Here is a 20157-nt window from a genome sequence, read left to right as displayed (position 1 = left end):
GTAGATTTTACATTGAACTATTTGGCCCAGGAATAGTTACCAGTCTGTATTAGTTTAATGATATGACAGCTGGCAACCTCATAGCTAACATATGCTAACATTAGCTATGTGTTTGTTTGCCTGGTGATGACAATAATAATAATAATAATAATAATAATAATAATAATAATAATAATAATAATACATGTTATTTATTGCTTTTCATGGTACTCAATGACACAAGATCTATCAAAATAATTGTTTTGTTTCTGTGTGAACATTCATTAATATTGGGACTGATCTAAATGCATTGTTTGATCAGATGTGACATGAGAAATAAACATGTCTCTATATTGCATTGAATGATTGTGTGTGTTTCGTCTAAGGCATAAACACGCAATGCAGATAAAGGGGAAGGACAAGAACATTTTATAAAAGTATAGACACGAGTTTAACCCAAAAGGAAGATAGCAAATGAATATGGGATAAGATTGACACTCAGAATGTTTGCTTCGGCTGAGTGACAGTTCTCATACATTTTTCTATTTGATCTCCCGAGAAATCGAGTCTAGGCAGGTGTCAAAAAAATAAGAGTGAGAGAGAAATAAGTGGAGAGAATGCGGGTTTGGGGAAGTAGGAACTATATATGCAGGGTAAATTCACTGAATTGCTTAAAGGGACAGTTCAACCCAAAATCTTACTTGTAGTGCTATTTACCTACCTAAAATGTGGTTGGTGTGAGTTGTCGAGTGATATCAGCATTAGATATCTCTACCTTCTGTTTGATACTATGAAACTTAAACAAAATCCAATATGTAAAACTCAAAGCACAAAAAAGTACATTAAAATAACTCAATAGAATTGCCTCTTTCCAGGAATTATGACTCTGTTACTCAAATAGTCAGCAGACCTTGTGGTTAGGAGTTTTACGAACTATTTTCTTTCTACTGAAATACAACCACCAACCGTAACACATCTACTTATGGTTGAAAGCTTGTGACAGCATGAAATGAAAACAATTATAGGGTTATTCTAGGGTGAGCTGAACTTGGCAACTAACACAAAACAATATTGAAGAATAGTAATGCAGTTAAGACGAAATATATTGTATTGTTTTTATTTTGGACTGAACTGTCCATTTAAGGTTAAGAGGAAACTGTGGGTATTGATAAAAGAAACCAAGGTTGACCCATCCATCCACCCTGTCCTCTCTCTTCTACATACGTTGTGCCTCTATAATAACGTCTCATTATTTCCCTCTTTGCTCTTAGTGGTAAATTGTATGGCCACTATAGCGCTTTGTTGCTTGATTGATAATGTATATCTGACATTTTTCTTATGAGGACAGTCTTGATCATAAAAAAACACTGTGTGTCTTTGAGAAAAGATGTTAATACATTGTTAAACATGTTCAGATCTATTGGATTCAACCCATTGATAATACACTTTACCAAATGATGTATGTGCATGTTCAGGTTGCGTAATGCTTTGTATTTCCCACAGGAACTATTTTTCATTTACATCCGGCAACGTATCCGTGACTTATGTGAATCTACATTGTTGTACTGATTGTGAAACCCCGAACAAAGATATAAGGCCGAGGATTACCCCCTTAAAACTGCTCTTCAACACCTCATTGGTTAATTTCATCGGTTCTGCACCAGATACACATCTGCCTTTAAATGTATGATCATTGCAGCAGACCATTAAAATGTTCCATTGACTTACAACATCAGTAAAATGACTATAACATTATACAACAAGTACGAATGACAAGTGCATAGAACATTGTATTCTTGCAGAGCATAATAGAGAGTACAATGTTGTAAAAAGGCTTCATCTTTGTCACATCATTGAAAGCGAATGAAATATATTTTACTTTGATCGGCCCTTGCATGAGATTTTGAGCACCTTTTAAAATGATGTTGCTCTGCAGGGAGCCTTTAAACATGCCCGATTCATTCCCGGTAAGATCTCAGAGTGAGGAATAGCAACAAAGCTGCTATGAGAGGAGAAGCTGCTGCTGAATTTAGGAAAATGTCAGGGCTGTCAGGAATCAAAAGCATACTCCTCTGTTCGGGGAAAAAGACAGGATTTAGCTTGAAAGAGTAATGTTCCTCATTGTGAGCACTTGATCTTGCACAGTAATCAGCTCTTGCTCCATCTGAAGGTGCTGTGAATAACACTTCATACACTAAACCTTCAGTACTTGTTCATGTAGTTTACTGTTATCAAAAAAGACGGGGAGCTTTTTTTTTACTTTAAATTGGGTTTCACTGGTGAAAATGTTACGGCTGATGAAATGTGGACACATCAGTGGACTTAAGCTTGGGTTTTGGATTTAAATCAACAGTAATTAATTGAACACTTATCTGGTGTTGCTGTCCTCGAGACAACTCAAAGTATGTTAAGGATTTAAAAATGTCTGTGAACACTACTGCAATCAAATCCCAATGTTGCTGGTTTTCTTAATAGATGGATTTGCACTTGTGCTTTCTAGAATATTTTATAAGGCCATAATATGTCAGACTGCCTCCTAAATGGCCAAAGTAATATATCAATCTTTCAAAATTAAGACCATAATTATATACCTGATATGTATTATGTATATGTATGATATATATTTGTTTGTCTTGACCATCTGCTTAATTCTGATAAAAAATGCAAAAATTCTAAATAGAAATTGAATAAAATAAATAAATATTGTTTTTTTGAATGATTGTATTGAGAATAGAACAATGGTTTGGAGTTCTCCCCTCTGACAAATGTATTAATTTTTTATTTAATCCAACTGTCTAGAGCAATGGTTGTGAAGCTTCAATGTCTGGACATCAGCATCATAAGAGGGATAATGCACCAAGCATGATAGTGTAAAAACATTGTTTTCTACTTGTTAGGGTGGATCATTTTGCCACAAAGGATATAAGTTCTGAAGTGTGTATCTTTAATGCAATGTCTATATCACAAGTCTGTTTTTTGTATGGTTGCACAAAAAACAACCACTTGCAAATAGACAAAAACACTACTTGGTTGTAATTTGTCTAAATTCTGTGCATGTGTCTACTTGGTGAGGAAATTTCCTTAATTTGCTTGCTTTTCAATGTTGACGAGGTTTTGAATTTGCATGTGTGTTGAGCTCTGGATTCCCGAGTCCTGACACATCACAACTGCAGATGAAAACAAACCCAATTGTTAGAAATAAAGAAAAATAAGTATGAATATGTAAGAATACATTGATGTTTTTTTGTTAACACTATCTCACTGAACTTGAATGAAATCGGTCATGATGAGGTAAGGAAGGGAGGACCGAAATTCAGTATTAAACAGGGGAGTCAGGTATGAGTGTTTAACAAAAAGCGAGCTATATTAAATAAAAGTCGTTATAAAATAAACACAAAAACTACAAGAGCAGGCAAGGTTAAACAAAAAGAGAAGTCACAAACCAAAAAAAAATAGAAACAAATTGGGCAGACGTAGGACAAACGATGAGGGAAATCCAGAATATAGACAAGAGACAGGGAACCAACAACAAGGAAAGAACAACTACAAACTGACAGAGAACTTTAGAGAAGACAAGACTAAATACACACAAGACTAATCACAAAACAAGACACAGCTTGGGAGGGGAGGTGAAAAGCAGGGGGTAGCAGGTGAATAATAAGACAATTAGACACAGGAGGGAAAACACAGGAATTAAACACGGAAAAATAAATGTCAAAATAAAACAAGAAACTATAAACACAAAAACAAATTTTGCGACAAAATTCCCTTCTATGACTCCTTTAATTAATTCCTGTACAAACCCCTTTTCTTTGTGGTGCATACATTAAACTGAATTCATATAGATTCACCATAGACTGTATATATAAAGATATTCAAATAAATATGTCCAGAGAGTTGGCAAGAGAACATGGCAATGTTGTTAAAAAATAAAATGAAGGATCATAGTCATCATTTCCAATTAAATCAAGAAGCCATTTTACCCCATCATTGGATATTCATATCAAGCCTAATGGAGGTCTTTGGATGTTCTCCTTTCTTGCTAACATCGATCCAGGGTGTGTGATTGGAGAGGGTGGGTGTTGGTTGCTGAAAGGACCAGCATGTGTGTGCATTACTATAGCTTTGGCATGTACAATGAACCTGAGGGGAAACAAAGCAAGTGCACTCGCCTTTCTCCAACCTCTACCCAATTAAGGGGAACGAAAAATCCATGAGCACTCATTAGATGGGTTTACAGGTGGCTAATGAGCTGATATTTAAAACTTGTCACTTGCAGCCTCTCCATCTCTCTCCCCTTTCTCTCTTTTTCTTTCTGTCTTTGGCTGCCCTCCAGGACAGAACATCAGCGGGTCCGCAGGGGTGCCAATACTGCTCTGCATCAGCATAATGTCAGCCAGGAACACACACACACACACACACACACACACACACACACACACACACACACACACACACACACACACACACACACACACACACACACACACACACACACACACACACACACACACACACATACACACACACACACACACACACACACACACACACACACACACACACACACACACACACACACACACACACACACACACACACACACACATACATACACACAAAGGCATCTGGTGAGGCTCAGGATAGGGAAGGCTAATATTTGACCAACTATAATCTTTGTTTTAAACATCACCAAAGACTTTATTCCGTTTAATAACAGCCATTTTATGCTCCAACTGACCAACAATAAAGCACAGCACAGGAGCTAAAGCGGGCTGGGTTTATTGTTGGTCACTTGACACATACAATGACTGTTATAAACAGAATAATACAACAAAAAAAATTGATTTGACGATGCCAGGTTAATATGCTTGCCCTAGAAATTTGAAAAGCAGGATACTTATTGCTTCCGTTATACAACAACAAATGATGTGAATTTAGAATCATCAAATGAAATGAAACGCAAGGTTTGTGACAACAAGCACGAACATAAAAGCACATACTCGTGTCAGAATAAGTGTATAAACTTGCAACACTAACTGACGGCATAGATGAAGCTGGGAGACAAGTTGTTGCTACACTTATGAATTCTCTGAATTATAATTGTAAAAGTAGACTTTGAAATCATAGCCTTATGTTACAGCCAGATATTTGGAGTTGCTGGACATAAAAACATCGTAGCCAAGAAATGTGTGCTTCTAATGTGTCATGTTAACATGGTTTAATGTTCAAAAAGTGCTTTTCTTTACTGCCTGTGCTGCATCACCTTTCCCCCCTCTGTTTGAAACAACATTCTGGTGTGATTTTTTCATTTCAGTGTATGCAGACCATTTGCATGCCTACAAACCTGTATAACACACAAAAAGCCTGAAAAGCACATTAGGACCTCTTTAAAGAAAATGTTTGTAGTGGCCAAACGGTGGTACTACAACTTCCGCGTCAGTCCGTTAAGTCGTCAGGCCCAAAAAGACATTTCCCATTGACTTGCATAAGAAAGAGACAACTGTAAATCAGCTTATAATGTTTTTTTTAATGTAATCCAACTTCTCGGTCTGAACACAGCCCTTGTTCTAAATCCCTGGGTTCTGAAAGTTATAAAATAAGCTGAATTCAGAGTCATTTTCCCTTTATGCTCTATGGGCCCAATGCATGTGGAAGATCACTGGAATATTTTGGCTTGATGTGTCAATGAACAACTCTCAAAGGTATTTGGCAGCACCTCTGTGGCTGGTTCCTTACTGTATACGTCCATGAACGTAGCAATAGCCTGCATATGAGAATTAAAGGGGAGATCAGCAATTGTAGTGACGGCCGATCGTTTTTGCCTGATCTTTACATGATGTAGCCAAGAACTCAATAATATAGGAACCAATAATTTAGGAAAGTTGAGCCTTCTCAAGCCTTTACTACCCACTGCCCCTGCACAGAGACGAGATGCAGGCAAATGGTTACACCATGTGGTATGCAGGTTTATAATAGGGTATATGACTCGTATGCATTATATCACCTGTGTCTGTTATGATGCACAAGATAGCTGTTGAGGCCCTTATGGCTTCAGGCAGGTGTGAAAAGTTACACTTGTTGTCCTCATTAAGAATCACCTGCCCCTTTTACCCAATGTGTGATAAAAAGGGCAATTCCAGCAGGAGTCAATGCCTAGCTTTTCTTGCCATCGTGGGCAAACGCTGCGTCAGGTGAAATGCCCGCGGACCATAACCACTCTAGTTGCAGTGCAGGAAATATTACCTCAGTAATCTGCAGCAAGAGGCATTTCAGCAGGAAATAGCTCCCTGTGCCGGGGTGTATATATGGCCGGGGCTGAGTCGAGCTCATAATTCAATGCAGTCGTTGGCACTTTTCATCCTCCGTCTGCTGGGGCTGGGTACTGGCTAAATGACAGTGAGAGCCAGAATGGCACTTCCACCATTGCTTTACGACTGGCGGAGGCCCCGGGGCACCATGACTGGAGTGCTAAGTGAGAACACGGCTGCCAATCACTTGATATTTATCTCCCTACGATCACGACGGCTGACGTGAGAGGAGGGGAACATGGTGCAGGAAGGAGCTGGGCAGTGGACCCAGCTGGTGCCGGGCCGACAGAAATTAGCTGTGTGGAAAAAGAACCACACACTCCCTTGCACACACACACAGCCACCTACACACAGACAGTGAAGGTCAATGGTCCACAGCCCATTCTCGACCATACCGCATAATATGGTAAGACATGAAATTTCAAAACCTGATGGATTTCTTGGAGCACTGCATATTAAATTATTGATTGCCTGGAAATGCTGTATAAAAGTCCCGTGAAAGTATGAGACCAAGCATAAAGGTCAAAGAAGTAAGTCGAAAGATTGTGAACCCTTGGGTGATAAACACTATTACTTCTCATAACAGCCATATGATGTTTTATGCAGCTATGTTAAAGATTACTGGTCAACTATTCAAAATGATGGTAATACAAGGGACATTACTGAGTCATTTGGACTGACTTTCTCAAGACACATCATTAGCATCTTGTCGTATTTCACTTGAATAGTCTTACAGCTGTTACACACACTAAGCAATATACATTTCAACTGTTTTAAAGACAAGAATGAAACAAGGAATATCTTTTAACTTCCTTTCTTTCTGTACATTTTTTAACAGCTAAAAGAAACCCCATATTGAGTTCACGTCAAGAATGACTTTGTATTTATAATTTGTTTCAATGTACTAAGTAATCTTTTTTATTTGTATTTAATTTCTCACTTTTTAAATCTTTCTATTCAGATGCTGTGTGTGTTTATATATTACGAAAATTAAACAATGTTATTAATGATTGGAAGACAATGTTTTCTTCTTGTCAGGTGATTGGAATCAGGTTGTTTTTTTGGAAAAAACGTGTGATTTCTTTAATACTTTTACTTTTTTAGTCCCAATAAGAACATACATTAAACAATTATACTAAGCTCAAAACTGTGGTCATAAAGCTTCTGTCTCTGAATTTAGAGATTATTTAGTATGTGTTTAGTATGCATTATAATTATTATTTGGAAATAATCTGAAATGTAATGTCTTTATGCTGTAATTACACATGTGACCACAGTGGCCGCTGTTCACACACAGACCAACAATCACAAATTGCATTTTTTATATATATTGATACCTATGCATGTTTTCAGCCTTCACCCTTATAGAAAGGTAGATCGTTTTTAATCTTTTCGGTTATGATGGACATAAATGTAGGTGGATGTCAAAATGTTGTAGCAATTTGCAATCAAAAACAGGAATAAATATTGATTTCAAATTAATTCCAAATTCGATCGATTTTAAAGTAATACATTAACTTGAAAAGATAAAAAATAACAGTGTTTTCATGATTGAAACTGACCCTATATTGAACAAAAATCTTGCATTTATTTTTAAATTACGCAACTACTGTGTCCTATATGAATTCTCTATGTATTAATTCAACTAAACAATTATACTTTCTTTAATTATTTGTATTTCAATTCAAAAAATGAACTAGTTATTTTTTTCTAAAAACTCTCGATGTTGAGTGTAAAGTATCAGTCAGCATTACAAGCTCACTTCCCAAGTTGATTGCCTCCACATTCACAGACACAACAAAAGACAGCTTTCTCTCTGTGTCATCCGTCGCAGTCGTGCCCTACATGCCCGTCAGTCATAACTTGCATTAATTTCCAAGTTTGATAAAACTGCAATCAGCCATTAGATAAATAACTATCAATAATAATAATAGTTAGGGTACATGAAATTATCGTAAAAAATACTTTTTACGATGATTTTATTGTGGCCAACTTTTAAAACAAAAATACTTTCATCATGTTTTAATAGATTGTATTCCTGCTAACACTATGGGCTTCAGTAGTACAAGTATGGTCCTTGTATGGAACTTTGGTAAGGGAATAAAGAACCTGCACACTGAAAAAGTCAGATTCAGCTGGTTTCAACTAACACATTTAGTTAATTTCTGCTTTGCTCATCTGATGGATCTCAGTATGTATTTCCTCATTTTTGTCCACATTACGATTGGTTATTATACTTACAGAAGTTTACATTAATACAGTATTTCAAATTGCTTTCTTTTGTTTCAATGATTTGTCTAATTCTACCGTTGTAAACCCCTTATTTTACTTGGTTTGGGCCCTAAAATGTTGTTTTGTTTTAATTATGTAAATGACATTGTTACTTTTATTTTGTTTGGAGTAGTGTATAAATAAACGCTGTTGTAAACGTTGCGCTGTTAAGCCAACACACCGGTAATGGCAGTTTTTGGGGAGTTGACGCGGATGTGCAGTTACTCATCCTGTCCGAACAACATTTCCTCAGCCAGTCATATGACAGCCCGGTTAAATGTGGCAGAAAGAAGTCAGTTCATTCTTCAAAGCCCTGCGCAGAAAGCGCAGACATACGGTCTGCCCATTGCCCAGACTTTACGGAGTTTTCGCAAGAGACGTTGGTGAATGGCCTCCGTGCTTTGACGTAAGCTGGGCTCTTTTTTGGTACCGAGCGGAGAGGAGATGCACACGGCACTCGAGTGAGGTAACTATATAAAAAACCCATTTGTTGTCATTCACTCCCACAACATGGACCCGGGCAGCGTTTGCCACAACGTGTCGATGTACTAAACCACTATTGTTAACATTAGTTGCGGAATACCAGACAGCATGTGTCATTGTTGCTCTTTGTATGCTGTGAGCTAATTCCCTGAGAGTGTCTGCTAGCTAACGTTAGCTGGTTGAATTGTTACCCTCCTATCTCTAGGCTAGCTTTAGCGTTAGCCTGTCCAAAAGGGGCGACTAACAAAACATACGATCCTGCTATGAACTTCCGTATCCTCGGGCAGCTTTCAGGGCTCTCTCTTTGGATGTTGGCGACAAGATGTGTGCTGGCGTTTTAATCATCTTTTGGGTTTAAAGGCTGCTGTTTTTGGAGGCACGTTTCAATGACGAGGAAGAGTAGTGCTCGGTGTTGCATTATGCGCACCACGTGCAGTGTTCAAGCCCCCTCCGTAAAGCAGTGGTAACTAATGGGCGGTATCCATGCTGCTGGGTTGCATTAACAGCCTAGCTAATTTAGTATTAAAGCACAGATATGTCACTGAATTGCATTTTTAAACGTCTAATTACGCGGAATCATCCCGGTTAGAGTGAATTCTTTCGGTTGTATGCATATTTGACATATAAGTCTTCTTAACCCAACTGATACATATTCAATGCTTATATTGTGCCTGTGAATATTTAAATTCACAAGACCTTATAGTAAATATTTGCTCTTTAGGCTACTAAATAACACTAATGTAACAACAACAATGTATAACAACTTATAAGCATATGCTTTGGACAGGCATTTTATTTGCAAATTTAGCCATCAATTTCTTGTGTAGAATATTGAACTTAACACACCTTACTAAGTCAGCAACGTTGTCTTACACTGCAATATTAAGCATATAGTATAGAGTTGTGCAGGAATGAGTCAAGGCAATAAGTTAGCGTTTTACAGTTGCCAGTTCCCTTGTCAATTCAATGCTTTTTTTGAACACGTTTGTGTTCAGAAGATCAGTGATTTTTGCTTGTTTTTAGGGGTTTTGGAAGTTCATGTCATCCTTTTGATTTTTACAAACAGAATTGGAGTTATGTGCAACATATGCAACTCCCCTGTGAACGGGTAGAGGCTTACGCAGTGCCCATGATGCCCATGATTCCTTAATTCAAGCATTTGCTTTAAAAATGTCAACCCCTTGAGCTTCTGGTAATAAAGTACATTTTGATCTCTTAAGGACATTTGTTTGAAAAGTATAGAACTTTTTAGATGGTAAAATAATGCAGTTGTTTATGTAATTTTATTTTGGACATGCCTATGTGTAACAATCTTAACTAGTATTGTACAAGGCCAATATGCAACTCATTTTAGCAGATATAATCTAAAGTCAAATATTAGACAACTAACCAAACTCCAAATTGACCAATGTTCTGTTAGAAATTACAGTAACTACAGTAATTAAACAAATCAAAGATCGAGGTAATTATTTGGTGTTGGTAGTATTAATTTTCAGTGCGAAACATCCTGTTGCTAACTGTTGTTAGCCTCAGTCAAATAAAGTGGGCAAGGAAATGTTAGTCCCTCGGGATTAGAGATGGTTTGGTCTGATAGTGTATGCTGACGTATACATTTTCTATATTAATTAAAATTGTAGTGTTATGTACAAATATTCCTTTTAAATTTGCCAATAAGCAATGCAGGTCTCATTTACTGTTGAACACAACACCTTGTTTATGTTTCGAGTGTTATTCAGCGCTTACTCAACACACATACATAACTGAGCCTAAATAGACATTATACAAGTGTTTCCACAGGCTAAACAGTTGTTTACACTAGTAAACTGGCCTTTAAGTGTTGAGCTGCATTACCCATTCTTATTTACAACATACCAGCACTGCTTTATGATTGTAGCATACAGCTCGAAAGTATAGCTTAAGGATATTATTCAGAGCTCTCTATTGTGTATTTTAAAATGCTTACAGTGCTGCGTGAATAAGTATTGCCTTTGAAATGTAGTTGACAGCCTCGAAAGTTCGTGAGATGTAAATACCAGCACCTCTAGTTGTATGATTGAGAGCCATGGCTAAGCCAAACCTCACTGATGCAACCTGCAACCATATTTGCATTTTCATATCAAATACACACACTGGCACTGTTGTTGCTGAACTTGTGTTGTGATCTTTGCTTTGACAACTAAACACCCAAAGTAAGCTTACTGTTAAAGGACAGAAAACCAAAGCTTGTGTATATTTTAGTGGTTTTAATCGATAACATTTTTTAATTGCAATAATAATCTGTGATTCAATGTGGTTAATCACAAGTTCAAAATACTAGTAAGAATAACGTAGGAAATGCATTTTGATGAATCATGCACTATCCAGTTACTCTGAAGTTGCACTAGAGTAGGAGTTAGCGGACAAGATCACCACTGTAGGAACAGAGATGGTGCTCGCCTTATGATAGTGGCAGCAAAACTACGATACAAGCCCTATGTAGTGCACATTATACAAAGGGGGATCACAGCGAGTCAGCTTTGTCAATGCTTTATTGTCAGAGAAATGTCTTGACTTCATGCCAATAATTCAGAAATCACCAAAACGATGCCAGTTATGTTCACTCTATTCACTTTTCCTGTAATGCAATTCATGCTAAAAATCTGGCTTGAATTACAGGAGTAAGTTGTGGTCAAACTGGGTCATGTGATTCTTTAACAGTATATTTCCCAATTTCTTTGTTGGTTTGTTTTGCTTGCTTATTAGTTGGATTACTCTGTCTGAGATACAAAGAAAGAAGACACAGTGAATGCAGGATTGCATTGGTCATGTCCTAGCTTGGAGTGTTTTTCAAACTGGATTGTATTCAGTCCAAATGACCTGTTTCCTGGGGTTTAGAGGACAAAGTTACAATAGAATGGCATCATGCGGACAATAATTGAAACTTCTAATGACCTCCTAACCAGTAATGTGACTTATCAACACCAAATCACCTTAAAGTTAGCTTGGTGTTCTTCATAGATGATTGATTTTTATTTACAGCATCTATCTTAACCAGTGTGCATATTTTTTACTGATAATTATCTTGTGTTGTCAGCTGAGTTTTGTTTCTCAGTCCTTATACTTTGATTGTCACAAGAGAACACTGTATTCTGGTCTCAAATTTACTTATAGTAGCTGTGATAGAAATGGGAAGACGAGTAATGGAACATTGTAGAAAGCCTGAGAGTGTACAGGACTCATTCAACATTTTAACTATTTCTTGTGTCAAGCTAAATTGGACTCTTGGTTCAATGCCAGTGTCCAATAAAAATCTGTCATAAATTAGACGTGGACTTTATCTCGCCTTTTTAAAGAATAAAAACATTTATAAGCGTGGAGATTGGTAAACAGTTTCATTGTTTTTGTATTACCCTACCTTGATACTTTACATTACAGCTGCTTGGTGAAAGTCACTGTAGCTGCCAGCAGGTTTCTTATAAGAATTCTATAAACAACAGCCTGGTCTTGTTTTATTGGCGCTCACAGTGTTCACAACGTGCGGCACATGAAACACCATTCCTACACGCCTGCTGTTTATGATGCCTGAACCTGAAGGGCGAGGCTTAGGCATATAAGGTGTATGAGCTAAGAAAATAAATATACATTTTTACTTCCACTTGTAGTGCTGTTTATCAATCTAAGTAGTTTTGGTAAGAGTTGCACGATGTTGGAGATATCCGTCATGGAAGCGTCTATCTTTTCTCAAATATGATGGAACCAGATGGCACTTGGCTTCTGGTGCTAGTGGTGGCAAAAAATAGAAATGAAAAGCTCATAAGAAAACACTGACCGGTTTCTCAAGATAATCCAAAGAGTGTGCACAAGCCTCCCGTCCATGGGTCGACACTTCTATCTGTGCGCCAATATAGTTGGTGAGTTTAGATATATCCAACAATCAGGAACTCGCACCACAAAGCCGAAATAGTGGCTAAGGGAAATGTTTTTATTTGAAATATTTATTACATTTCATTTCATTTGGCTGACGCTTTAATCCAAAGCGACTTAAGTGCAAGTTTTTGCAAACCAATTTAAGATGGTTTTACATCCAATGTCCAAATCAACAGGGAGGTCAGGCCTTTCGATATATTGCACATTTCAAGTTACTGATTTACAAGGCAAAAAAGTAAAAGCAGCAGTTTTACCAATAGCACACTTGCTGACACACACACACAGACACAGACACACACACACACACACACACACACACACACACACACACACACACACACACACACACACACACACACACACACACACACACACACACACACACACACACACACACACCCTGAGTAGCTGGTCAGGTGGTTGATCTCAGACACAGCTCCCTGAATATTCAAAACCACACGAACCCACACACTCACCCTCCCTGTGCCTCCCCCTCCTCCCTGTACAAATTAGTTAAGTCTTTGGATTCAAAGGCCCCAAAACACTCAACCTGCTCCTCATGTTAGTGCTGCTGTGAACACTTTGCTTTGGCTTGAGCTCCCGGCCTTTTTTGCTGTATTTCTGACGAGAGGTAAGCATCCATGTGTGTGTCTTGCCAAGGTGTTATTTCTTGAGTGTTGCTCTGCAGCTGACTGTTCTGTTTACCTTTCTGTGTGTAGTGTAGCCTTGCAGTCTTTTACACTGTGAGGAACATATGCTTCTAGGCCACAGAGCATCAGCCACACACCTGTGCCTCGCTGCAAGGATCCCACTCGGTTTTGCCTTGCAACTTCAACGTACTTGGAAGTCAGCACTATATACTGCAACGCTGCAACCATGCTAGAGATGAATTTCATTTTATAATTCTGTCAGTTATTGTTTTCGATCTGTTATAATGTTTTCTGGTCTAAAAAATAATAAATATAACGTCCTTAAATGTCTTGTGTTGCCAACCACCTAAATATAGTTTACTGTCATAGAAGGGCAAGGAGACCAGAACATTTTCACATTTATGAAGCTGGAATCCGAGGCTTTTTCTTACTGACTCAAACAGATTACTCAATAAAATAATAGTTGGTTATTAATTAAATAGTTCAAAACAAATAGATTAACCTTTGATATACGGCATCTTCCATCAGAGAAAAAATTGTCTTAGTGGCTTAACCCTACAAAACCTGAATTTCATGTGGTATTTATCGTCAAGCAAGCGGCTGTTTAACTGTGTAAGAAGTTCGGAGAAGTTGCGGCTTGTTGACATTGCGTTTAATTGAACATGCATTTGTTATGGCGGCCTGCAGCCTGACTTAATACCACAAAGGGACGCCAGGCATTTACTGAGTGACAGGGTGTGGCAGCTTTGTCTTCTTTAAAGCTATCTGGTAAAGCTTGGATGACTTGAGAAGGTTGGACATTACTTGGTCATTCATTTGTATTCATATTAAGGCTGAAATATATTCCTTAACATAATCAAGTGACCTGGTTTGGACTTGTTTAATCCACACACAAACTTCGAAGTTTGTTTATAGTGCTGCTGTTACACGGTCAACGGATTCTAACAACAAATCCTTGATGAAACCGGCATTGTAACTATCTGTTATCCGACTGGCATCACAGTCGTGCTTGCTAACTTTAACGTACATTGCATTGTCTTACCTTGCGATGTGTTTAAGCCCTTTTCAGTTTCCTATTGCATTGGGTCATGGATAATTTTAACCACATCATGTGTTCACATTTAAACTTGTAACTTGACACTGGAATAAATAAGAGTTTTTCGAAGATGATGTTATAAAATAGATATTAGTGAGGGATTTATGATCTGGTTAACTTCCTAACAATAGCTCCAAAGAGCTTAAAATGCGTCATTAAATCTCTTAATGTCGAGATCTTCTTTATTCAAAATAAATTAACAAAGTAAACAGCTTCTTACTGCAGGACAGTTTTTTAAAAAATGGTACGGTAGGGTCTAGTTAGTCCAGAACCTTGAAACCCAGTGTTTCTAGTTTTGATAGATAGTATTCTTATTGTATTCAATAAAATGTTTTCCTTAAAAGAAAACCAAATTTTCCTTTGTATATTTATACCATATTCCATAAGCATTTTTATCCTGTTTTAATGAGATAGTCTGTAGAAAACTCAATACCTGTGGCCCTACTTCCCATTCAGTTTATGAGAATGTCTTGGATGGAACTTGTACTGAAACACATTTGTCTTTGGTCTGATATAATAAGTGTTATGGCTTTGTACATGGCTGTAAATCTGCCTGGTTCTTGAGTCAAGAGATTTGCAGGAGACCTACCGCACCGCTCAGAAGTCCTCAGAATAGCTGCTTTAGATCAGAGGATTGTTGGCTTCACGTGTCAAAATGACCGCCTTGATCTGTTTTTTCGCTGTAAGTGTTTTGCAGCAGTGATGGTTGGTTGTCCATGTAATCACAAAAGCACTTAGGCCTAGACATGAGGTTTCGACTGACTTGTTGTGGACAGTTCAGTAATAATTTTACACTGTCTTCCAGGGTTGGTAACGCCTCATTGTGCACCCTAACTACTGTTGTCAACCTCTCCTCTGTTATATTTTCATTTTCATACGTACAGCAGTGGACCGTGGTCCTCTGAGATTTCCACAGACCATCTGTTGTGAGTGGGATCCATGTGGCAGCTGACATCAGCCCACCTCAGGCCTGCAGACTAGGGCTGGGCGCTATGGCTGAAAACTGTATCACAATATAGGTGTTTCATATCAGTCAATATCGATTATTATTGATAATCCTTATGACCTATTTAAAATAAGGACCAGGAGAAAAATATAGTATATTTAAATATTTTTATTTTAAACTTAACCTTTCTCTGATTTTAATCACCTCAGTTATCAAGGCAGACAGGGAAAAGACATGTCAAACACAACCATGGAAATCACTCAAATAAATAAATAAATATGAACTTAATTTTTAAATCACAATGAACACTTAACAATTATCTCGTGAAGCGCGTGAAGGAGATTTTTATAACCAGACTTCTCGACGGTGATGAGTGGAAGCATATCCTTGGCTATATGTTATGCCACTGCCTGGGTTATGTCTTTGTAGTGTTTGGATTCCTTGTCATAAGTCACTGATGCCGAGTACCTCTCCATAGTGGTCTGCTGCTGCTTTTGCGGTGTTGCAGCGACAGATGTTGTTGGCCGTTGTCGAATACGACTGTGCTCCAAAGGGTTAGAGCGGCTAAGGTGGCAAAACAAGTTGGTTGTATTACCGGTCTTGGTGGGGACGATGGTCTTGCTTAATTTGCAGACAACATTGGTCTGACTATGGTCTAACTGATAAAATACAAAAAACTGCCATATAGGCGAGCTGACCTCTCCTTTTTGTCGACAATTTCCTCTTTCACTTCTCACACCACGTTGGTTCTGTTTTTCAAGAAACACAAACAAATGTGATACTGCTCCATGATTGGCTATTAGCGTGTCACTCCTTACGTTGCTAGGTACCAGAGGACGAGTGCCTTTGTTCGTGCAACCAACCTTGCTTCGCAACCTCTTGTTCAAAGCGCAGCTAGATTAGCGAACGCATTTTCTATTAAACGATAACGATATGTGTCACGATAGACATGTAATCAATATCGATTACGTGTCTATCACAACACATATCGTTATTGTTTTATCGCCCAGCCTTAATTCAGACCCCTCACTTCGAAAATACTTTTGCATATTTTTACTCTTGACTTCAGAACTAAACAACAAATTGTGTTTGCACCAGGGTTAAGATCGTAAAGCAAAATCTAAATAAGTTGAAACTAAATGAAAACAATATCCTTCATTAAGTCAACTGAAATTCTGAACATTTTAATAAAAAAATGAAAACAATTTAAGAACTATTTTAACTTTGGTTTCTTCTCCCCACTCGATCAGTTTTACGGCAGTATTTGGGCTACACAATCAACATTTTACGGACTGGTGCCTTATCCAAATCGCAGTAACAAACCAATAAATAAATAAGTTTACAGCCAGCCTGAGAGTATATTGTATTCCTTACCAAAATATCAATATCGGATCGGGAGCTTGTTTTGTAAAATAATTTTTGCCCTTTTGATGACATTTTTTGAATACCAGAAGAGATTTTCTCCATCCGCTGCCCTGCAGTCACCTGCTCAATCCTGACATGGGAAGGATGTGTACGGGTCGCGTGAGAATCATATGAACCAGCTTAAGGGCCCAAGTCTCTTTTTTTTTGCTTCCAGAGAAAGAGGTTCCTGTTTCTGTTGTTATCAACAACCTGGAAATAACATGGGAAAATACTTTTTAAGGCATTGGGTAATAAAAGGTTGTTTTATTTGTGTACGGTTTTTTGTAAAGTATAACAAGCTTTGTTTATGATTATATATTATCATTGGGACTTAACATCAAAAGGAATTATTTTGGGCTGCAGGGTTGTGAAACCACAACCAAATGCGTTAAATAATCACAAGAAATGTTAGAAAAAATATGTCCAAGCTCTGTAGCAACACAACACGTTTATTCTTATTCCTACATAGTAATGTATGTTTCCCACAAGCTCCAATGTTTTAATTCCAATGGTATGATATAATGAAAACATCTCAGGGTTTACCCGATGCTGTAGTTGCTGTTAAATTTAAGATAATAATTTAGGCTCACCTATTCCACCTTTTCCATTTGTATCACAGTACTTTCTTATAGTAACACAGTCACAGTTAAAGTTGAGATATTTAACAGCTTATTAAAAAAATGTGTAGCTCAGTATTGATTGCATTGATTCCCGTTCATCTAATTCTCTGAAGTTTGTGTTGCGCTTGTAAAGGTGTTTTAAATGTTTCCTTCACTCATTACTATCATTGAGAAGCCATTTGTGCTGTTTCCTTCAATGACTTTTGAATGCACCGGTCTGTCCACATATGTTGAGTTTGTCCTCTGTGTTCACCAACCGGCCTTTTCACAGCCTTTTTTGACTTGTCATAGTGGGAAAAGCACAGGTGTAACTGATAACATTTATAATGGTGGATCTGTTCTTTTCAAGTAAGCTGTGACGGTCTTAAAATGATCCACTATTACAATTTCAGGACCCTGAAACTGAAAAACCAAATTCACCCATCCATTTTATTATTGACACATGGTATTTTCCTAATGGAATATGTCAAGGTGTTCAGTTAGGAAGTGATGACCATCCTGAGAAGGCCAATAGAGTTCTAACCATGGATTGGATGAAAAGGTAGACATAATAACCGTGTGGTTTCCATTAACTAGGAATTTTGAAACCTTGAGTCTGGTGTTTTGTCTCTCCCCATCACAGATTTTTGGAGCAAATATCATTTTTGACGAGGGGGTGGATCTGATAGAGGGATACACATTGCATTGCCTCTATAAGCCCCCACGAAGTGCGCTGGATATGGAAGCAAATACATTTTTAGTGGCCAAACGGTGGAAATACAACATCTGTGTCAATCCAGGAGACATACAGCCCCAAATGGCTTTTTCTCATTGACTTGCAATTGGAAAGCGACATTTATAAATCAGCAAATATTTTACATTTTTTAGTAAATTAGCTGCCCAGTATGATCACTTCAATTTATAACGTCCATGGTAGACACTTGAAAATCTCAAGGTAGTCAGGCCTTATGCTGTCCTTGCTTCATTGTCTTTTTCACAGTTAGCTGAACCATCATCTATAAAATGAACATCAATTTGTATGAATGATGCTTGCAACTATCCATTGAGACCATAAACCAGTTACGACATTTTTGAATGATGTATAAAATCAGATGAGAAGTAGGGTCATTTTTTCATAAAGTTCTAACGTATTTTCCGCACTATAGGGCGCACTGGATTATAAGGCGCACCGGACTATAAGGCGCATTAAGCGAAATGTTGTTACCTCCAGCGTTGTTATGCTCTATACCGTAGTGAAGAGCAGCTGGGTATGTGACACTCTCTGAGGAAAGAGGAGGGGGAAACAGCGGAGCTGGAGTAATCCTTTTTTATTGTCTTCGAACACCCGACAACGCAGCCAACCTGGCAACAACTTCACTTTCCCAAAACTACTTCTTCCGCACACACACGCCCACCCCGCATGTCGCGCTCCTACACACTCCTTTTCTACATGCCGTAAAACGGATATATATTATATAATTATTAATTATATAACAGAAAAAACAGTCAGATAAGTCAGTAATAAGTTCAGTTATAACACGTAAAATACAACACAATACTCTCACTTTTTCAGTTCCTTCCTCGTCCACAAATCCCTCAAATTCTTCATCTTCAGTGTCCCGAGTTGAACAGGCATCCAGCATGCCCGGATCCCTTTCGTCTTTATACGAGTCAGTGTCGTTGCTGCTACCTGGCAGTTCAGTGATGATTCCGGCCTTCGTGAAAGCTCGGACCACAGTTGAGACTGATACATTAGCCCAGGCATCCACGATCCATTGGCAGATAGTGGCGTAAGTCGCCCGGCGCTGTCTCCCTGTCTTGGTGAATGTGTGTTCGCCTTCTGTCATCCACTGCTCCCACGCAGCTCGCAGTTTAACTTTGAACGCCCTGTTTACACCAATATCAAGCGGCTGGAGTACTTTAGTTAATCCACCCGGAATGATGGCAAACTCCGAATTAGTTTGCTTCACTTGTTTTTTTTGACAGCATCGGTGAGATGGCCGCGCATGGAGTCGCAGATCAATAGGGACGGAGATTTGTGGAAAAAGCCATCCGGTCTCTTGACGTAAATTTCTCTTAGCCACTCCCTCATCTTTTCCTCGTCCATCCAGCCCTTCGGGTTAACTTTGATAATGACGCCGGCTGGGAAATTTTCTTTTGGCAAAGTCTTCCTCTTGAAAATGACCATGGGTGGAAGTTTCTGGCCATTAGCCTGGCAACCGAGAACTACAGTGAAGGATGACTTCTCGTTCCCTGTCGTACGTATAGACACCGTTCTGGTCCCTGTTTTCTCCACAGTGCGGTTCACTGGGATATCAAAGGTGAGGGGAACCTCGTCCATGTTAGTGATGTGCTCTAGCCGGATCTTCTTTTCAGTGATCTTCTTTTCGCAGTATGCGCGGAAAGCGGCCAGCTTTTCTTCGTAATCTTTTGGCAGTTGCTGCGAGACGGTAGTTTGTGTGCGGATGGAGAGATGACGTCTTTTCATAAAACGAAAGCACCAAGAAGGACC

At 38.3% G+C, this 20157-nt stretch overlaps 1 protein-coding gene across 1 annotated transcript in view; it reads left to right on the top strand.

Moving 5' to 3' along the window:
• The first annotated feature begins 8962 nt into the window (after nucleotides 1–8962).
• The window catches only part of slc39a10 (solute carrier family 39 member 10), a 40183-nt gene continuing 28988 nt past the window's right edge, over nucleotides 8963–20157 (top strand). Inside the window, 1 exon segment of the mRNA XM_063888637.1 lies at nucleotides 8963–9027. The gene's annotated coding sequence lies outside the window, so the exon portion shown is untranslated.

This window comes from Eleginops maclovinus, chromosome 7, assembly GCF_036324505.1.
Source record: "Eleginops maclovinus isolate JMC-PN-2008 ecotype Puerto Natales chromosome 7, JC_Emac_rtc_rv5, whole genome shotgun sequence".
Taxonomy (NCBI): domain Eukaryota; kingdom Metazoa; phylum Chordata; class Actinopteri; order Perciformes; family Eleginopidae; genus Eleginops; species Eleginops maclovinus.
The sequence above is the reverse complement of the archived record's forward strand: the minus strand, read 5'-3'. Positions and strand labels throughout refer to the sequence as shown.